Genomic DNA, 17,830 nt, shown 5'->3' on the forward strand with positions numbered 1-17,830 from the left:
AAACCAATGCCTTTCATGGCTAATCAGATGATACACATGAGTTGTAACCAGATATCAGGTAAGGATCAGCCACTGAACAGAAAGGCAACATGATCACTAAAACCCATACTCGATACCAACACCTTTGGCCATAAAGAGTACATCCTAAGCTTTGCCATAAATTAATGCCACAATGTTAAGTTTGCATAACTGTGTCTACCAATCTATTGAAAATTTATTAATAAAGAAATGGTGGGTAGAAGAGGAAGTTCTCAGTAAAGTCTAAAATATAGGTTAAAAATTATTTTTTCCTTTGCTTACCCTTAGGGAAAGAGACAAAGGTTAATAGACTCTAACTGTCCTATTGGAATCAACACAAATGTCCCCTGATCGGACATACACCTAACCTCCAAAATTCTAGTGGATCCATTTGCCTCTCAGGCTAAGTGAAAGGAATGTTGTGGGTCTACTTAAGCAAGTGCATACCCCAAAAACTCAGTCTACCAGTCTTAACTCTGCTGGCCAGCCAACCCATCTTAGACCTTCCTGGAAGAGCATTTCTTCTTTCTCTGCCTGGGCAAAAAAATCAAACTGAGAAAAAAAAAAAAAAAAAAAAAAAAACACCTGAAATCCATACCAACTTCTTACCACACAGTAGCATCCCCAAAATCTAAATATCCATTTGTAGAATGGTGTAGAAGGATGCAACACTGTCATTTCGTGGTGGGGGGGGGATTGATTCTGGATGTACTGAGAGGCCAGGAGCTTCAAGAGAGACCCCTAACATGCCACAGGCAAGTTTTAGTTCACGTGTGCTGGGGGGTACTATTTACAGAAAACCCAAATCACAGAAGAACACAGAGGAGACCCTTTGGAAGGATACGCAGATCAGACTAGACTACTGGGGTGGAGGGTAACCATCATCAATGGCTTCGAAATTTGAAAGTTTTCATGGTGAGAAAGCACTGGTGGACTTCTCAGGTAAATGCCCTCTGCTCCCCTCCCTTCCGCCAAGGAGGGTTTCAGCCTAGACGCGGTAGCCATATTTAATCATGAACAGAGCACCAAACACATGATGGGCCATCCAGTCCTCGTGGGACATAACACATGTCTATCGTCTTGGGAGAATTCTCTTAGCACTCCCGCCTGGCTTTTCAAAAGAAAAGGACACTGGACACCTGCAGAGTCCAGTGGCTGTTGGTTTTAGCTTTTTAACCAATTTTTGTGAGAATCGTCCATTTCAATCATTTCATTGCTCATGCTACTATTTTGTGACTCCAAGACCCCCTGGAACCCCTTTGCCCCCGAAGCTTCCTCTGCTGGCCCCATGGCCTAGCATCTCTTTTGGGGAATTAACAAATCTTTTGTTGTAGGTTTCCCAAGCACCTTAGTACGCTGTCGCACATACACTGGAATTAGGAACAACAACAAAAATCTACGCCTTCTTACTTCCAAGTTCACCAAGGCTTCTCCAGAGGAGAATGACAACAGCCATAATTCATAATGATGCTTCAAGTAAACTAAAAATGCAGACCACACTAATAAAACATGGTAAGTCTAGAACCGTGCTAATGGCCGCACAGCGGTTACAAAATTAATGTTCTCCCTGAATCCTTCATCCAAAAATATCCCACAGCACTTTACGGTTTTCAGATATCAAGAAGCCTTTGCCCTCCTCACCACCAATTTGCTGGCTGCTCCCAGAGAGCACAAATGGCCAAGATAGGGAGTGCATACCTCAAACTGGAAAATTACAAATATGTGAACCAGCTTTTGAAATTCCCCTTCACGCTGGACCAGGGCCAGGACACCAAGTCTTACACTTCCAGCCATGCATGAAAGATGTTTGGGGACTTTTCTAATCCAAGACCCACAGGACTCGATCATGTTGACTCCCAGGGGACAGAGCAATGAGTACTGGCCTAATTGCCACAGTCTGATTTTTGTATCTTTTTTTTTTATTTATTCAAAGGTACCCTAACAGCCGCATCCCAGAAGAAATAGGATAAAAGATTTGAGTCCTTCTAGTCCATCTTTGTTTTTCAGGGAAGGATTTAAGTCATAAACCTGAAACAGAAAGAATCTACAGGTCTGACATCGAGCATTATTCAAGACAGGTCCAAAAAAAAGCATGAAATACCACCAAATCTGACAACTCACCATCCACAAGCTTATAAATATGAAAACACCCGGTCAATTCTTCACAAACACAGGACATGATTTTCAAGGCTATCATGAAAGGTCTAACAAGGACTTTGACCTAAGCACGTTGTAGAGCACTGAATCGAGTTTTGGCACCACACACGATATTTTTTTAATTATTACTCATTGTTATTAATACAAATAATTTATGTAACGGCTGTTCATGGGCCAAACACTCGTGTTTGATATGGACTTACCAGGAAGAACTTCCAATTTTCTCCGCCTGCTTCCTCTTCCCCTCCCCTTGGATCCCCAAAGCCACACAGGATGACTCAAGTAGATCACGTGTCTCTGGCACTCTGTGTGTGTGCGAACCAGCATGTGTAGACATCACGCTCTCCTTGAAGGTTTTTGCACTAAAAAGATGGTAAGGAAGGAGCAAAGCTGAGTGTCAGAATTGACTTCCAATCAGGATATCCCACCTGGACACGAGCCAGCTTCCGCTCCTTTGAACTCAGCAAGAAAGACGTGACCTTTCTTACAAATCAACACAACAAGCCCTTCGGCAGGCCAGCGGCCCCCTTGGGCTTCTGCCTTGAATACGACTCTAAAGTCATTTGGTAACAAGTGAATTCCTGGAAAAGACCTTCCTTTGGCAGCAAGGTCTTAATATTCAAAGTGGTAGAATGAAGCTGCTTCATCCTTCTCCCTCAAACACTCCCTTTTATAAATAAATAAATAATAAAAATAAAAATTCCCTTCTAAATATCTCTTGAATGATTATTCTCAGGACAGTGAGAACCTGGACAGTGTCATACATTGGTGATGAGAGGGTATTTCCATAAGACTGTTTTAAAAAGTAGCTTGGCCTTATTTGACAATACGTGTTAAATACTTACATGCTATGGAAAATGTTCTGAACTTTTGACACAGCAATCCTGTGTCTAGGAATTTATCCTAAGTAAGCATTTGTAATGTCACAAAAATTCAGCTACAGAAACAACTTCTATAAAGTAGTGAACAGGGGGCCCCTGCACAGCTCAGTCTTTTAAGTGTCTGTCTTAGGCTCAGGTCATGGTCCCAGGGTCCTGGGATCAAGCCCTGTGTAGGGCTCCCTGCTCAGCAGGAAGTTTGCTTTGCGCTCCTTCTCTCTCTCTCTCACTTTCTGTCAAATAAATAAATAAAATCTTTTTTCAAAAATTAAAAATAAAGAAGTGAATAGGAAGGAAAAATTGAAAAACACCTTACAGACCCAAGAATGATGGCCGATGACATGAACAAGCGTATATCCACACACCAGTATACACTGCTGTTCTTCAATTCCTCAAGAGGAATAAAAGCAAAAATGTCCCCAATTTTAGAAATATATATATATTCTGTAAGTTTTATATATTATGTCCAATGACATATTGTGTGTTTCGGATGTGGACGGAAGAGAAAGAAACGTGTCTGCGCGCAAACACACACACACACACACACACACACACACAGACACACACACACAGATCAGGCCGTTAAAATATGTGTAACTTCATAGAAAAAAGGGATTTCTCCTGAATAGGCTTCCAGAGTATCCTAACGTGCATGCTTTCCTGCTAACCTGAGGAAGCCCATGCTTTCTTGCCTGCGCTGGGGGAGAGAGACAACCTCGGGCTTGAGGGTCCAGAAGCACAAATGAGGTCAACAGTCTGGGTGAGGACGAAGGGTGCAGAGTGGACCGTTGAGAAGACAATGAAAGTGTGTCAGACTCGGGGTGGTCCCCACACAGCCCTCAGATCCCTTAGGCCATTGGGGTGAGATCCTCCTGCTGCCCCTCCCAGGGGGTCCAGAGGGGGGTCGGCCTCTGGACGACACACACAAGAACACACACACTCGCCCACCCACACATCTTTCCACCTGCCAAAGGAGCACCAACCACCGCCCATCACCACCGAGGAGAAGGTCTCCGGCCACCACCACGTTATGCTCCTGGAGCCCAACCCTTCCACTCGAAAAACTCATTCTCACCAAGGGAAGGAGATGGACTGTTCTAACCTGTCGTTTTCTTCCTTTCTGTCCTGTTTTCCTTTTAGGTCATTTCCAAAATAGGAAGGTAAATACATGTTTTAAATCACTGGTGGCAGTGTCTTAAATTATGTCATCTCTTAAAGAAGAAGGAGGGGGAGGAGGAGAGGAGAGGGAGTCAGGGAAAGGAAAGGAAGAGAAGAGAGGAAGGGGGAAAAAGAAGGAAAAGAACATTAGCCATGATCTGTCTGGTTCCCTTTCCACTGACGTTCTACATGTGAAGGCTGCTCCTTGCTGCGGGACATGCTGCTAACAGGCTTCTGGCCATTTTGGGGAGATCCCTACAGACACATTTCTGATTAAATAAAGGTTGTCTGGTTTTGATTTATTATCCATTCGCCTTTACCACTTCCCATGGTAAAGGCGGACCCAAAACTCTCCTTTGTAAAGATGTAGAAAGTGTATCCCTGCATGTTTAAAATGGAAGTTCCAACGGGAGAAGAGAGGCCAAAAACACGGTTTTTGGTGTTTTTTTAAAGATTTTATTTATTTATTTGACAGACAGAGATCACAAGTAGGCAGAGAGACAGGCGGGGCGGGGGGTGGGGGATGCAGGCTCCCTGCTGAGCAGAGAGCCCGATGCGGGGCTCAATCCCAGGACCCTGAGATCATGACCTGAGCTGAAGGCAGAGGCTTTAACCTACTGAGCCACCCAGGCGCCCCCATTATTCCACAGTTTATCAGGAATGACTGGAAGGGCATTTATTCAAAGTATAACTTAAATATTTCCCCGTAGCTATTCCAAATACATATTTTGTAGAATTCCTCCCATGGACTCAAACAATCTACTGAATGGGGCGTTCTACAGAAGTTTCACTTGCAGGTGCAGAAAACCAAGCTCTTCTTCAGCTCTAGGATAGGCTGACGCGTGGAGGAGGCAAACCAGCGGCGTTTGAGCCCCAACCCGCCCCTCACCATGCGACCACCACATTCTCTGTAGGCAGACAAACGCACAGAAAGCCAGTTGGTTTCTCAAGGCCCGTCCTCAGTAAGACCAAATCAAAGAGTCCCCTAATAATTCTCCCCAAACCAACGCAAGTCAAGGTCAAGGGCTTGGAAGGGCAAAATAAATTCATTTATATTTAGGACGTAAATGAATGCTATTTTTAAACACAATTGTTAACGTCAACAGATTAAAAATTCAGAAGATATTTTAAGGGCCCTTTCGACTGAGCCCACAGCTTTTGAGATGGACGCTGCCAGCCAGCACTGTCCACAGCAGAGAATTGACCTCTTAATCGCACAGCCCTTTTCATCTGGGATGTCGTGGCTGGGAATCTCAGAGCTTCCCAAAACTGGCCTCGAACACGGAGGGACAGAGAGGCAGGCCTGTCTCCAGACAGGCAAGGGGGCGGTTTTAAGAAGCAAGGGAACTGGGGCACCTGGGTGGCTCAGTGGGTTAAAGCCTCTGCCTTTGGCTTAGGTCATGATCCCAGGCTCCTGGGATCGATCCCCGAGTAGGGCTCTCCGCTCAGCGGGGAGCCTGCTTCCTCCTCTCTCTCTCTCTCTGTCTCTCAACCTACCTGTGATCTCTGTCTGTCAAATAAATGAATAAAATCTTTAAAAAAAAAAAAAAAAGAAAGAAAAGAAACAAGGGAACTTACTTACCAAACGGAGGCTTGTCCTGGGCACTGTGAGAAACTTTAAGCATTTTCAGGGAGACATTCAAGGGATCCCCCCCACACACACACCCTCTCTCTCAGGGCTGCAGGCTTGAGAATGGCTCCCACGTGGGGCAGGGGTGGAATGATCACACCTGGTACCTTTCAAGGGCAGGGAGAGGTGAGGGACCTGCCCTTGCTCCTTGCTCCCCAGGGTCAGCTTCCGGGTCAACCCGAGGTCACGTCCTCTCCAACAGAGGCTCCAACTGTGGCATCAAGTCAGGGTCTAAGAACACGTTTTATTCATATGGGGACACGCCGCTTGTTGTCAAATACTTTCCGAAAACAAATCGGTACTAAAAGAAACATCTTGAATCATCTCCATCATCCTTTCTCAGGGGATAGGGACACCTATAAGGTTGGTGGCCTTTCTGTTTGTTACCTTTAAGCTTTTCATCTTTCTCATGGAGCTTCTGCTGGTTTAACATCACAAAGACCTTGTGGATTATCCAGCTGCTTTAACCAGAGATTGTTGTTTCATTTTTTGTTTGTGTCTTTGTATTTTTCATTTAAAACGGACACTTAGGGGGCGCCTGGATCACTCAGTCCGCTGAGCAGCAGACTCCCGGTTTCGGCTCAGATCATGATCTCGGGGTCCTGGGATGGAGCCCCGAGTCAGGCTCCTGGCTCAGCAGGGAGTCTGCTGGAATATTTCTCTCCCTCTCCCTCTGCCCCTCCCCCTCTCTAAAGTAAATACATAAACCTTTAAAAATAAAGCAAAATATACACTCAGAGTGGTTGTCAGAGATATAAGGTAAGTGACCGGTGTCTGCGTGTCTTTGTAGAAAGAGGGGTCTTGCCTCCTTTAAGGAGAAGAGAGGACCACCCACCACCTTACTGAGAGAGACCAGGTGGAGCCCATTCTGGGAATTTACAGACCACTCCTTAGGAAGACTCACAGCCTCAGGAACCTCCTGGGATCCCTCGTTCCTCTAGACAAATAAAGTGGGAGACACACAAACACAAGGAATCATGAGTTGAAGGTGTGTTACCTTAGATTCATCCCCGGTGGAGCCTGGTCTGGGTTTGAGACGTGAGAGGAGCAAGTTCTTCCTCGGTGGGCACCAGAAAGCCTCGCCTCTCTGCCCTCCCCACACCCTCTCTTACTAGCGTGGAGAGTGCATGGGGGAAGTCCTAGGATTCCATCCCGTGCTGGTCTTGCCAGGTCACTGAGTCATTTTCAACCACCGCCCTGTAACTTCAGGTAATGAAGGAGCTACCAAAAGCAGGAGGGGAAAGGACAGTCATTTCCATCCAAGTGCGGGGGGGGGGGGAAGTACACGGGGTTTGGAGTCAGGACCCCAGTGGAAATCCCAACTGTTCCACTGAATCCATGATATTAACCAGGAAATTAGCATTATGGAATCTCAAGGCTCTTAACAGTAAAAATGGGAGAAAATAGCCCTCGTTCTCACACAGTGCTTGTGTGAATTCAACGAGAGAACCTATCATCAGTATTCATCAAGAAGTAATTACTGAGCACGGCCACATGCCAGTCCTTCCTTATAGGATTGTTTTTTATAGCTATTGACTGAATTGAATACTTACCCAGAGCCAAGTACTAAGGTAAGTGGGTGACGTACGTGCTCTCACTGGACCTTTGAAATGACTTCTCTGGTACTATCGTTGTGTTACAGGTGAAAGTTACACGTCCCTGTTACAAAACCCGCCCAAGGGGAATGATTGCACGGTATGGAATTCTGCCAATAGTAACCGTAACCGAGCTTTCCCAGTACCCTGACCTCCCCTGCGTTGTGTAAGGCTTCCTGCTAAGTAGAGCCTAATAATAAGTGATTCCTAAGTATTTCCTACTTCTTCCAAAAAAGAAAATTCCCTATTTAAAAAAAAATTAAATCTTTGAATTTTAAAATTTAAATTTTTTTTAAATTAAATCTTATAGACTCTTTACCCTATTGTTATTCTCCCCTGAAATACAGGGGGAAAAAATCTTCATAGGGGAAGATTAAGATCTGCTGGGAAGTACAGCAAGTATTGCCAGGTTTTAGCTGTGTGTGTGTGTGCAAATCACCAGCCACCCTAAAGAAATATGCAAGAAAGCTGGTGTCTCATATATTCAGTTAGGAATATATCCTAGGAAGCATAGTTCCCTCCGCTCCCCCAGTTTCACTGTATTTGCACTAGAAATGCCAGTGCTTGAGGATAGCTCAGATCCCGGGTACTTACTTCCATGAGTGCTTTTACTCGTTTTCATCACACCGCTGGACCAGAAAGCAGAATATTGCCGCGTCCACGCTTGCGGGGAAATCCAGCGTATTTTTGCTGCCCCCTTGTGGCCACCTTAAAATTTCCCTCTTCAAAAGACCCAGAACCTGAATTAAAATTTTCCAAGTAAAATTCCTCCCTTCAGAGGACTAGTGTGCATTCTTCGTACCATAGTCATCAATATTTAAAAAAAAAAAAAAAGTTCAAATACACTTATGCCCTGATTTTAACTGCGTTGTGACTGATACAACGGGTACAGTGAGGATAGAATTCTCTGCTGCATTCAAAAGGAATCTTCCAGTGGAAACATCCACTGTGTCAAGTTCTTCCATTTCTCCAGAGTTTAGTTCTGGAGCTGGATCATTAACCGTATTATCAACACAAATAGAACCTTATATCAAAAGGGACAGGAGGAGGAATTATGGGCTTATCATGGTGTTATCTGCCTTTTATGAAAATGTTAGACAGTGATAGTATTTTAAGTATAGAGAGAAAAGGCACAAGAGAGAAATTCTGAGTCATTTTAAAGTAGTTTGCTCCTTGGGGCACCTGAGTGGCTCAGTTGGCTTAGCGTCTGACTCGTCGATTCCGCTCAGGTCATGATCTCATGGTCATGAGATCGAGCCTCAGGCTGCCTGGCCCCATGCTTACCTCGGAATCTGCGTGAGACTCTTTCCCCTTCCCTCTGCCTCTACCCCTGCTTGTGCATGTGCTCTCTCTCTCTCAAATAAATAAATAAGATCTTTTAAAATAAAATAATAAAATTAAATAAAAAATTAAAAGATAGCTCATCATTGCTATGGAACAGCGTTAACCCTACTGAGAGGTTGAGGAGAAAGGAAAGAAGAGACAGTAAATCACAACAAAATATGGGAACTGACCAAAATATGCCTGGAAATTTTAAAAGGAATTTTTTTACTGACTAGTCGAAAATCAATTTAGTTCATTTGAACGTTTACCAACTTCTTCTAAAACTTTAATGCTTATTGATAGACCATCCCCAGAACATATCCTAATGTTAATAGGTTCTCCACCCCCCAAACACTGAACACATTAAAAAATAAATATTTTATGAACTATAGGTGCATGCTATGGAATATCAATAATCAGACATTGAAAATTATTTTTTTGCTCTTTGGTTGATCTCTTCTTTATCAAGATTTACTCTCTTCCACTCCCACTTACGCTAAAAGGGAGCAGTCTTTAATTTGGGGGACAAGTTGCTTTTGGATCAGCACAGATATTATAAGATATATTTACTATAAGCCCCATACATAGTGCATAAAGACACCTTGTTTTACTTTGTGGGAAAGTTTATGTGGATATTTGGGTATAAATGAGTTAAAATCATTTCGTTATCTAGTCTGGATAGAACACCAGGCACATTACTAAAATTCATAATAAATATTATACTTCCTGTGAAAATGACATTTCTTTTGAGAGGAGTAAAGCAACAGATTTTCTCCTTTTATGGGGTTGGGTTTTGGGGGGGGGTAGGATGCTTTCACTGCTATGGATTCTCTCAGAAAAAATTACATAGATGCACAATCTTGGGATTAGTCTTGTGAAGTTCACAGCCCCTTTGAAGCCATCCATGGGTCCCCAAAGCACTCATGACAGCCTGATCATACCCAGAGCTGTCCTTTCAGCACCAGTGAGGCCCCTCACATTGTTGGAAAGAACACAAGCCCACCCAGCCTGAGGCAGAAAGTAGATCTCAGTTCCTATTTAGACGGTGATGGGGATGTACAAAGCTGGGTCTCTGGAATGTGATTCATTGGGTTGTAGATCTGAATTTCATTCAGCGTGTTGGGGGGTGGTTAAAGTCATCCTGTTATCCTACTCACAGAAATAGGGTAATGGAAATTATGTAGATGTTATAGATATTATTGCTGGCAATATCTGGTGCACCGATACAAACTCATTTTTTTTTGAAAATGCCCTACAGCCTCAGTAAATTACTGAAACCAGGGTACCTTACCAAAGACTGTTTTACAATTTGAAATGGATCAAGTTCTCTGGTGACAATATATTGAGATGGCTGGCCCATCTCCTAGAAGCTGGATCATTTCTTCCCTCAAAAGACAGAATTCTTTGGATGAGGGGAGAAATTTGCTGAATTTGCTGAATTGTTGCTGAAGGCTTGGATGATCTGAATATATATTTAAGAAATAAAATCTGACAACTGACCTTTGAAATGGATTTGGAAGAAATGAAGCACGGATTTTTGTGCCGTCCATCGTTTGCAAACAAAACAGTTATTTCTAAGGTGCCTAGAAGTCATAGCATAAAATACTCCTTCCCCTTCAAGTCTGTGCTAGCATCCAAAGGACAGAGCTCCCCTGTGTTCGCTCCTGTAAGGAAAATGGAAATCCATATTACTGGTCCATGTGTATTACAGTTCTTAAAATATCTCCGTCTGCTTCTAAAGTTTCCATAAGAGAATGCCAGGAAGTCTTTCACGGATTAACAAGAGGGGAAATGGAGAGTTTCAACGGAGCTTCTCCCAACCACGTCTTCCCACGTCTCCCTGCCTGCCACCCCATGCACACCTGTCGGGGCATGCTGTCCTTTAGCTCCGGATGAGCTCTCCAGCCACACACAAAAGATATTAACTTGACATTTTCCGGAACTTACCCTGACCACAGGAGACATCCGTTTGCTAAATGTCAGACTACATAGGACGCAGAAGATTTTCCCCACAGCCACCAGGATGGGCCTGTGAATTTTAGGAGGGTGAGCCCCACCCCCATGCCCAGAGTTTCCATTCTGATGTTAGAAAAGGTTGCCATTTCGTGGCAATCACCACGACCCTTCAAAGGAACGAACAAGGGTATTTTTCTAATTGCATTTCTGAATGGTGGTAGGATCCGTCTTCGACATGGCTCTTGAAGAAATCCATTCTTTTTCTTCCTTGAATTGGGGAATGAAAGTAGTTCACGGGCTCTTACCAAAGACGGCAGGTTCTGCTTCCTAGCCCCTCATTCCCCTACTTTTCTTAGTTGGATCTACCAGTTCCCTTCCCCTCAAGGCCCAGTCCTACCCTGCGGATGGTTAAGAGCCTTCTCCCTGCCGCCATGATTGCTGAGTTACTAGGGACCTCTCCCTGACCCTCTGCCCCACCGTCTCCTTCACTGTAATCCCTCAGTGACATGAAGGACACAAGGACGAGTTCAGTTCCCCTGGGCTGCCTGCTATTCTTCTCCGTCTCTCCAAGATTGCCCCAACCAGTCTAACTCTGTACGTCCCTTCCCTTAGCCCTGACTGGGACCCAACTCTCTATTCTGCCCAAGCCAGCCCACCTGCTCAAGTCTGGCTGGTCTCCCCCACAACCCCTGGGAAAACACACGCCCCCATTCTACCCTTTGCAGCCTGAGAGGCTAGGCCTGGCCTTTCTGGACTCCCATCTACCAGTCTTTGCTCTGCCTTCTCTGGACCACAAGGGGGACCAAGGTCCTGGTTTCTGTAACCCCACCAGCTGGCCCGTTTAAAGCATTCGTTTCCTTGGCAGATGAGAAAATGGAAAAAATGTTCTCCAGGTCAAGAAAGTTACAAAACATTTTCTTGGTTTTAACGAAAACCTCAAAGACATACCATAGGGACCAGCCCCTTCTGTAGAGAGTTTTAACACCCCCCTTTATGAGCTGCCTACGTTTGGGTGAGTTGCTGAACTGCTGAGTCTCCATGTGGGGTCTGAAACCTCAGGAGCTTCCCAGGTGAAACTGAGACTGGCCCCACACACAGAGGGCCAGGAAAGGTAAAAGGCACAGGAAGGCCACTCCAGAGGGAAGTTGGCGGGTACAAGAAGCAAAGGGACTTACTTCCAAGGCTTGAACTGGATGCCACCAGATGAGCAGATCTCTGAAACTGTTGCCAAAATCTTAAAGGTTATATGGAGACTTCAACAAGGTTCCGGCACATCCACCATCTCTCTCAAGACCGTGTCCTTAAAAACGGCACCCACTGTGGGCACGGGGTTGGGGATGGGGGTGGGGGACAGAACCTACACTCCAAGGATACGAGGATGTAAGGAGCCTCTGAATGCCAGGGGCCAGCTCGCAGGTCAACCCACTGTCCCATCTTCTTGGTGACCTCTTTCACCTCCATTTCTCCAACTGTGAAATGGGAGAACCAAGAGTACAGGCCTGCCTGATATTTTGTAAGGACTGAATGAAACGAGGCTACCTCATTACTGTTATTCTTATTTTTTATATGTATCCTTTTAAAGTGAAAGGTTAAGTTTTCTTACTAGATTTTTAATTTCTAAAACTTACATAAAACTGTCATATATTGAAAACTTACTGTACGCAGTCCTCACCTGGCATGGTACCATGAGCAGAAATGCACGCATGTGGGAAATGTGTCCTCATGCATCATGGTTCTGTGGGTCGAGGTCACCACATGCAAAATGAGGGCTGTATGCCAGGCACGGTGCTAGACTCTTTTTGTCTTTTCTTTTTCTTTTTTTTTTTTTTAAGATTTATTTATTCATTTGGGAGAAAGAGAGAAAAAAAATGCAGGGCAAGGGACAGAAGGATAGAGAAAATTAAGCAGACTCCAGACAGAGCAGGAAGTCCAACTTGGGGCTCTATCTCATGACCCTGAGATCATGACCTGAGTGGAAATCATGAGTCAGATGCTTAACCAACTAGGCACCCAGGTGCCCTTATTTTCTCTGTTTGAGGTAGGAAGCTGGGTCTTAGAATGAGCCTGAGATTCAAACCAGATCTGAATAGCATCAAAGACCACATGCCTTCCACAGACATATGTGTGGTGCTTTCTCGAAAAATAAAGTAGGATAACAAAGTATATATGTTTTCAAGGTGTCAATCCACAGGGAATAACTTCTTCACTATTTGATAAATCACAAAGACATTTTCACTTAAGATTATTTTTGTGGGGGCACCTGGGTGGCTCAGTTGGTTAAGCCTCTGCCTTCGGCTCAGGTCATGATCCCAGGGTCCTGATATTGAGCCCCGCATCGGGCTCTCTGCTCAGCAGGGACTCTGCTTCCCTCCCCCACCTCTGACTGCCTCTCTGCCTACTTGTGATCTCTGTTTGTCAAATAAATAAATAAATCTTTAAAATCACGTGTGGAGTCTGCTCTCTTCTTTTGATGTATCTTATTTCAACCTTCATAAATACCCTGAAATTTATTTCAGTATCCATTGGATTTGCCATTTCAAAAGTGGTTCTGTCACTTTTGTAATCTCATAAAGCAGTTTGCAGAAGTGAAACGTGTTGGTTCTATCACTCTGTGAGTAGGTAAGCAAAGCTTTGCATCTGATACAGGAACCGAAAAATAACGAGCATTTGTTCGTGACATTGAGATCGGGCTCTGGAATATAGTCCTGCGCATTCAGCCAACAGTAGCTAAGTCTTATCATGGTGGATTGGGGGAAGTGGTCTAAAACACCTTCATACTTGAAGCTGCCTGTCTTTCCTTTATCCTTGAATTTATCTGATCAGAGGACCATATTAGGAAAACTTTATCGAGTGATAATGATGTAGATGACAATGCACTAAGTGCTTTATAGCAACTCCTCACTGTATCCTCGGTTACTCTTTCAAGTAGGTCCTGTTACTGGGGCACTCGGGTGGCTCAGTCAGCTAAACATCCAACTCTCGGTTTCGGCTCAGGTCGAGATCTCACAGGTCGTGAGATCGAGCCCCAGGTTGGGCTCCATGCTCAGCATGGAATCTGCTGGAGACTCTCTCTCCTTCTCCCCCGCTGCTCCCCCTGCTCTCTCTCTTTCTCTCAATCATTTTTAACTAAATACATACATCTTTAAAATAAAATTAAGTAGGCCCTGTTATTATTTCCATTTGATGAAGGACTAAACCAAGAGACAGAAAGTTGAAGACATGTGTCCAAGGTCACACAGCTAGAAAGCAGTGGGGGCAAGACTTTAAGCAGCCTATGAACTGGAGTCCCCCTCCTGTTTCCATACCGACTCAAGCTCCATCTCTTGCTGACTTCCACTATTTAAAAATAATTCCTCACCCATTTTATGAGCATTATCAAACCACATTTCAACTCACATTATCCTCCAGAAGTATGTCATGAATCATAGATATTTTTGCACACAAACATAATTTTCAGATAAGCTCAATTAAAACTCACCGGCTCCTTAATTTCTCAAGAAATGGCCTACATAAATTAACGGAATTCGTGTTCTTTGCTATTGGCAGACATTGCCGCTTGCCCTAGGTTTGTGGCTTGAAACAGACCCAACCCCTTCTTCCTCATGAACTGTCGTTTAGGGGATTGGAGGCTCTGGCATATCGGCATTTCGGATTATCTCCAGCAGTGACTCATTTGATTCCAGTGATCGTGTCCCAAAAGCCCAAGGAGTGGACGGCCCATCCAAAGATCACTATCTGACTAGTGAGACCAACTTAGCCACTTTATGGTGGAAGTTGTGAATTGCTCAGAGGTTTTCTAAAGCACACAATGTCACTGGCTTGGCTTTCCCAGCTGACAAACTTGGAGGAGCCAAGAGCAATGGCATGCTCTCGATAAACAGTTCTGCAGCTGTTGAAAAGGTCAAGTGGTTTAGCAAGTTCTTGTCTAAGAACAGCTCTCTGCCTCCCCATCTACGGGGTCACTCGAGATCAGGAGAAAGCTGATGGCTCTTCACTGAGCTGACCATTCTTAGGCAAGCAGCATTAAGTTCTGAGTCTCCCTCTTGTCCTTCCTTATGGGACACAGAACCACCCCTTGCCAAGGAAGGCGCTGACTGGACTGGCAATGAAAGGAAGCCCTAATACCAGGAAGTCACCAAATTTGGAAACAGTGAAAGCACTAGGTCATACTCCAAGCTTTATAGTCACTACCTCCCGAGCTCCTTCACTTGGAAGCCTACGCCATGCTCTGTCTTGGGAATCTATAAAACACTTTAACAGATGTAGGGTGTTCAAGCCTAAGGGTCATCGTCTGCCTTCATGAGACTACTTTTCATTAATCCTGCAATGAAAAGAAAAAGGAAACTATTAAACCAAACATCAGAATACTTAGATTCCTAATAAAACAGAACACATAGACTCCTCCGCCTAATTTAGACTTTCTACTATATAAATCTGATTATCACCTCCAGAGGCCATCTTTTGTCTGTAACACGGAGTCAACGTTGAAAGAATTACATTCCAGGTCTGACCACTGAAACTCCAAAATTGGGTGAGGTGGATGGACGGCCACTTCTCCAACTAGCATGGGAATGTGAGTCGCCTGGTTGTGGGTAGTGTTGCACGCCAGGCTCTTCTCTGCATGCTAGCGGGCCGCTGATGGCGCTCATGCTAGAGCATTCGAGGGCAAGAACATGGAAGGCACATTCCAAGGGGTGCAGAGCTTCACAAAACCAGCAGAGCTATATCTCCCCAGAGCTAATCCCCACTGAGTGACTGATGCTGAGTTTTGCTGGTCGAGTTACAGCACTAGCCTCACAAAGACTTACGGGGTCATCAATGGTTGGAGTGCCTGCTAAACCAATAGGAAATTCTGCTCTTGACTAGTATAGTCATTGAATAATCATTAAACCAAGACAGCCAGAAGCCAATCTTTTGATTCTTACAGGAGGATTCCATTTCCCTGTTCCTACGCTCTGTACTTTTCCTGCAAGGGCTTCTTCCTGATTTTTTTTTTTTTCCCTCTGTGGCTATTCCTAAAAGACATACCTTATGCTCTAATTTACTCAAGAATTATACCTTTGGGATCATCAGGGCACCATGGGGTGGGCAGGTTCCCACACTGAAAATTCTTTTTTTTTTTTTAATAAAATTTTTTTTAAGATTTTTTATTTTTTTATTTGATAGACAGAGATCACAAGTAGGCAGAGAGGCAGGCAGAGAGAGAGAGCGAGAGACGGAAGCAGGCTCCCTGCTGAGCAGAGAGCTCGATGCGGGGCTGAATCCCAGGACCCTGAGATCATGACCTGAGCCAAAGGCAGAAACTTAACCCACTGAGCCACCTAGGTGCCCCGCACTGAAAATTCTTAATTTGGGTTTATTGCCAGGGAAGTCTGATCTCTTAGCTTATGGCTGGAGCTGAAGAGTGAGCACCACAGTAATGAGAGGAGAAAGCGGTGTTGAGGCAAGTAAGGGAAACCATTGCTGATGTTCAGCCCTGGGGTAAAATGTTTAAGATCCTTTAGCTCTTCAAAACTTCCCCTGAGACAATCAGCCTCATGAAGAAAGATGTAGGAATAAGGATATTCATCAAAGGAATCAAAACGGAATAATCAACATTTCCACCAATGGGGAAGCAGCTAAATAGATGCTTGTATTTATTGGAATATTAGGCAGCCATCAAAAATGGTGACGCCATCTGCATTAATCAACGTGATAAGATGTCTGGGGTATAATTTGGACATCAAGGCTCTAGGCAGGTAACAACGGCGTCATTCCATGAAGGTTTTGTACGTGTGTGTGTGAGAGAAAGTATAGAACAATAGACTTTCAAGAACATGTGAACAAGTCACTTGGAATTGTGGATCATGTTTATTTTCCTGCATGAATTCTCTAAGTTATCTCATAATGCATTATTATTTTTACAATAAAAAATAAAACAGCTACTCCGCAAGTATTTATAAGCCCTTACATCTGGGGTAACAGTTCTGTATGTCATCAAACGCCAATGACAAGTTCTCTCTGTGTTATTATTCTCATACTAATTCCAGTTTCACACTTTCAGGCGAAGATGGCCGCTTCATCCTCTTCAAGGGTAACATCATTTTGACCAAAGTGCTTGCCTTGACAAAATTATGCGTAATAAATGAATGGAAACTAATTCCATCATTAACTTTAGTACCTTTCTTCTACTGCCTCTGGACTATCAATTTAGGAAAGAAGGAACAAGATCCATTTTTGAAGTTCACAAGTATATTCTAAATGTATTGGGCTGACCAAGCACATTGCTAGACCTTGAAGATCCCCACACCATGAAACACAGTCCCAGTATTCTGCCTGGGGCTTTTGGATAATTCATCTGGGGGGAATCCAACTGCCCTGAGAGGTTGCAACTACTCTGAGATGCCAGGCTGTGGAGAGCTGATGGCAGACACATAGAGAGGTCGCCTGAAGGACAGATGCCTCTTTAGTCCCTGACCCAGCCCAGTCCAGCCTCCCCTGCCCGGGTTGCATGAGGACATTCCCAATAGCTTTCCTCCAATGACCTGACTACAAATGCATAAAAGACAAGCCAGAACCACCCAGCTGAGCCCGAGCAACCCACAGGACTGGGAGAAATAGTATTAAGCTGTTATCTGAAGCCACTAAACTTTGGGGTTTGCTCTGTTACCACAGATAACCAAATCACCAAGGAAGAACCATAAGCAGCTTTTGTTATTAATCTGATCACCTTCTCCATGTTCCACTTTAATTTGGTTTCCTACAACCTTGAGTAAACAGGAGCTCATTTTCATGGGAGAAAATTAGCGTCAGTCAACATGAGAAGTGTGCCAAAGAAGAAGGCATTATACCCATCTGAAGGAAAAAAACTTGAAGATCTGACAATATTTCAGTCTGAAAATAAGGAATACCTACAGAGAACTGTATAAAATGCTTTCATGGACGATACCTGAGATACTGTGTTTGTTTATGCCTCCCCCCTCCACATACATCCCCACCCCTTATAGGAACTTCAAATTCCCAGGAGCAGGGAAGGTCTATTGCTTAGGAAAGATGAAGGATTACAGCAATATTAAGACAGTGCATGGGCAGGATTTCAAAATCAATATAACAGAGTCCATGGGCATTGGGAGCGA

This window comes from Enhydra lutris, unplaced genomic scaffold (genome assembly GCF_002288905.1).
Source record: "Enhydra lutris kenyoni isolate GAN:26980312 unplaced genomic scaffold, ASM228890v2 scaffoldscaffold57, whole genome shotgun sequence".
NCBI classification, from domain to species: Eukaryota; Metazoa; Chordata; class Mammalia; order Carnivora; family Mustelidae; genus Enhydra; species Enhydra lutris.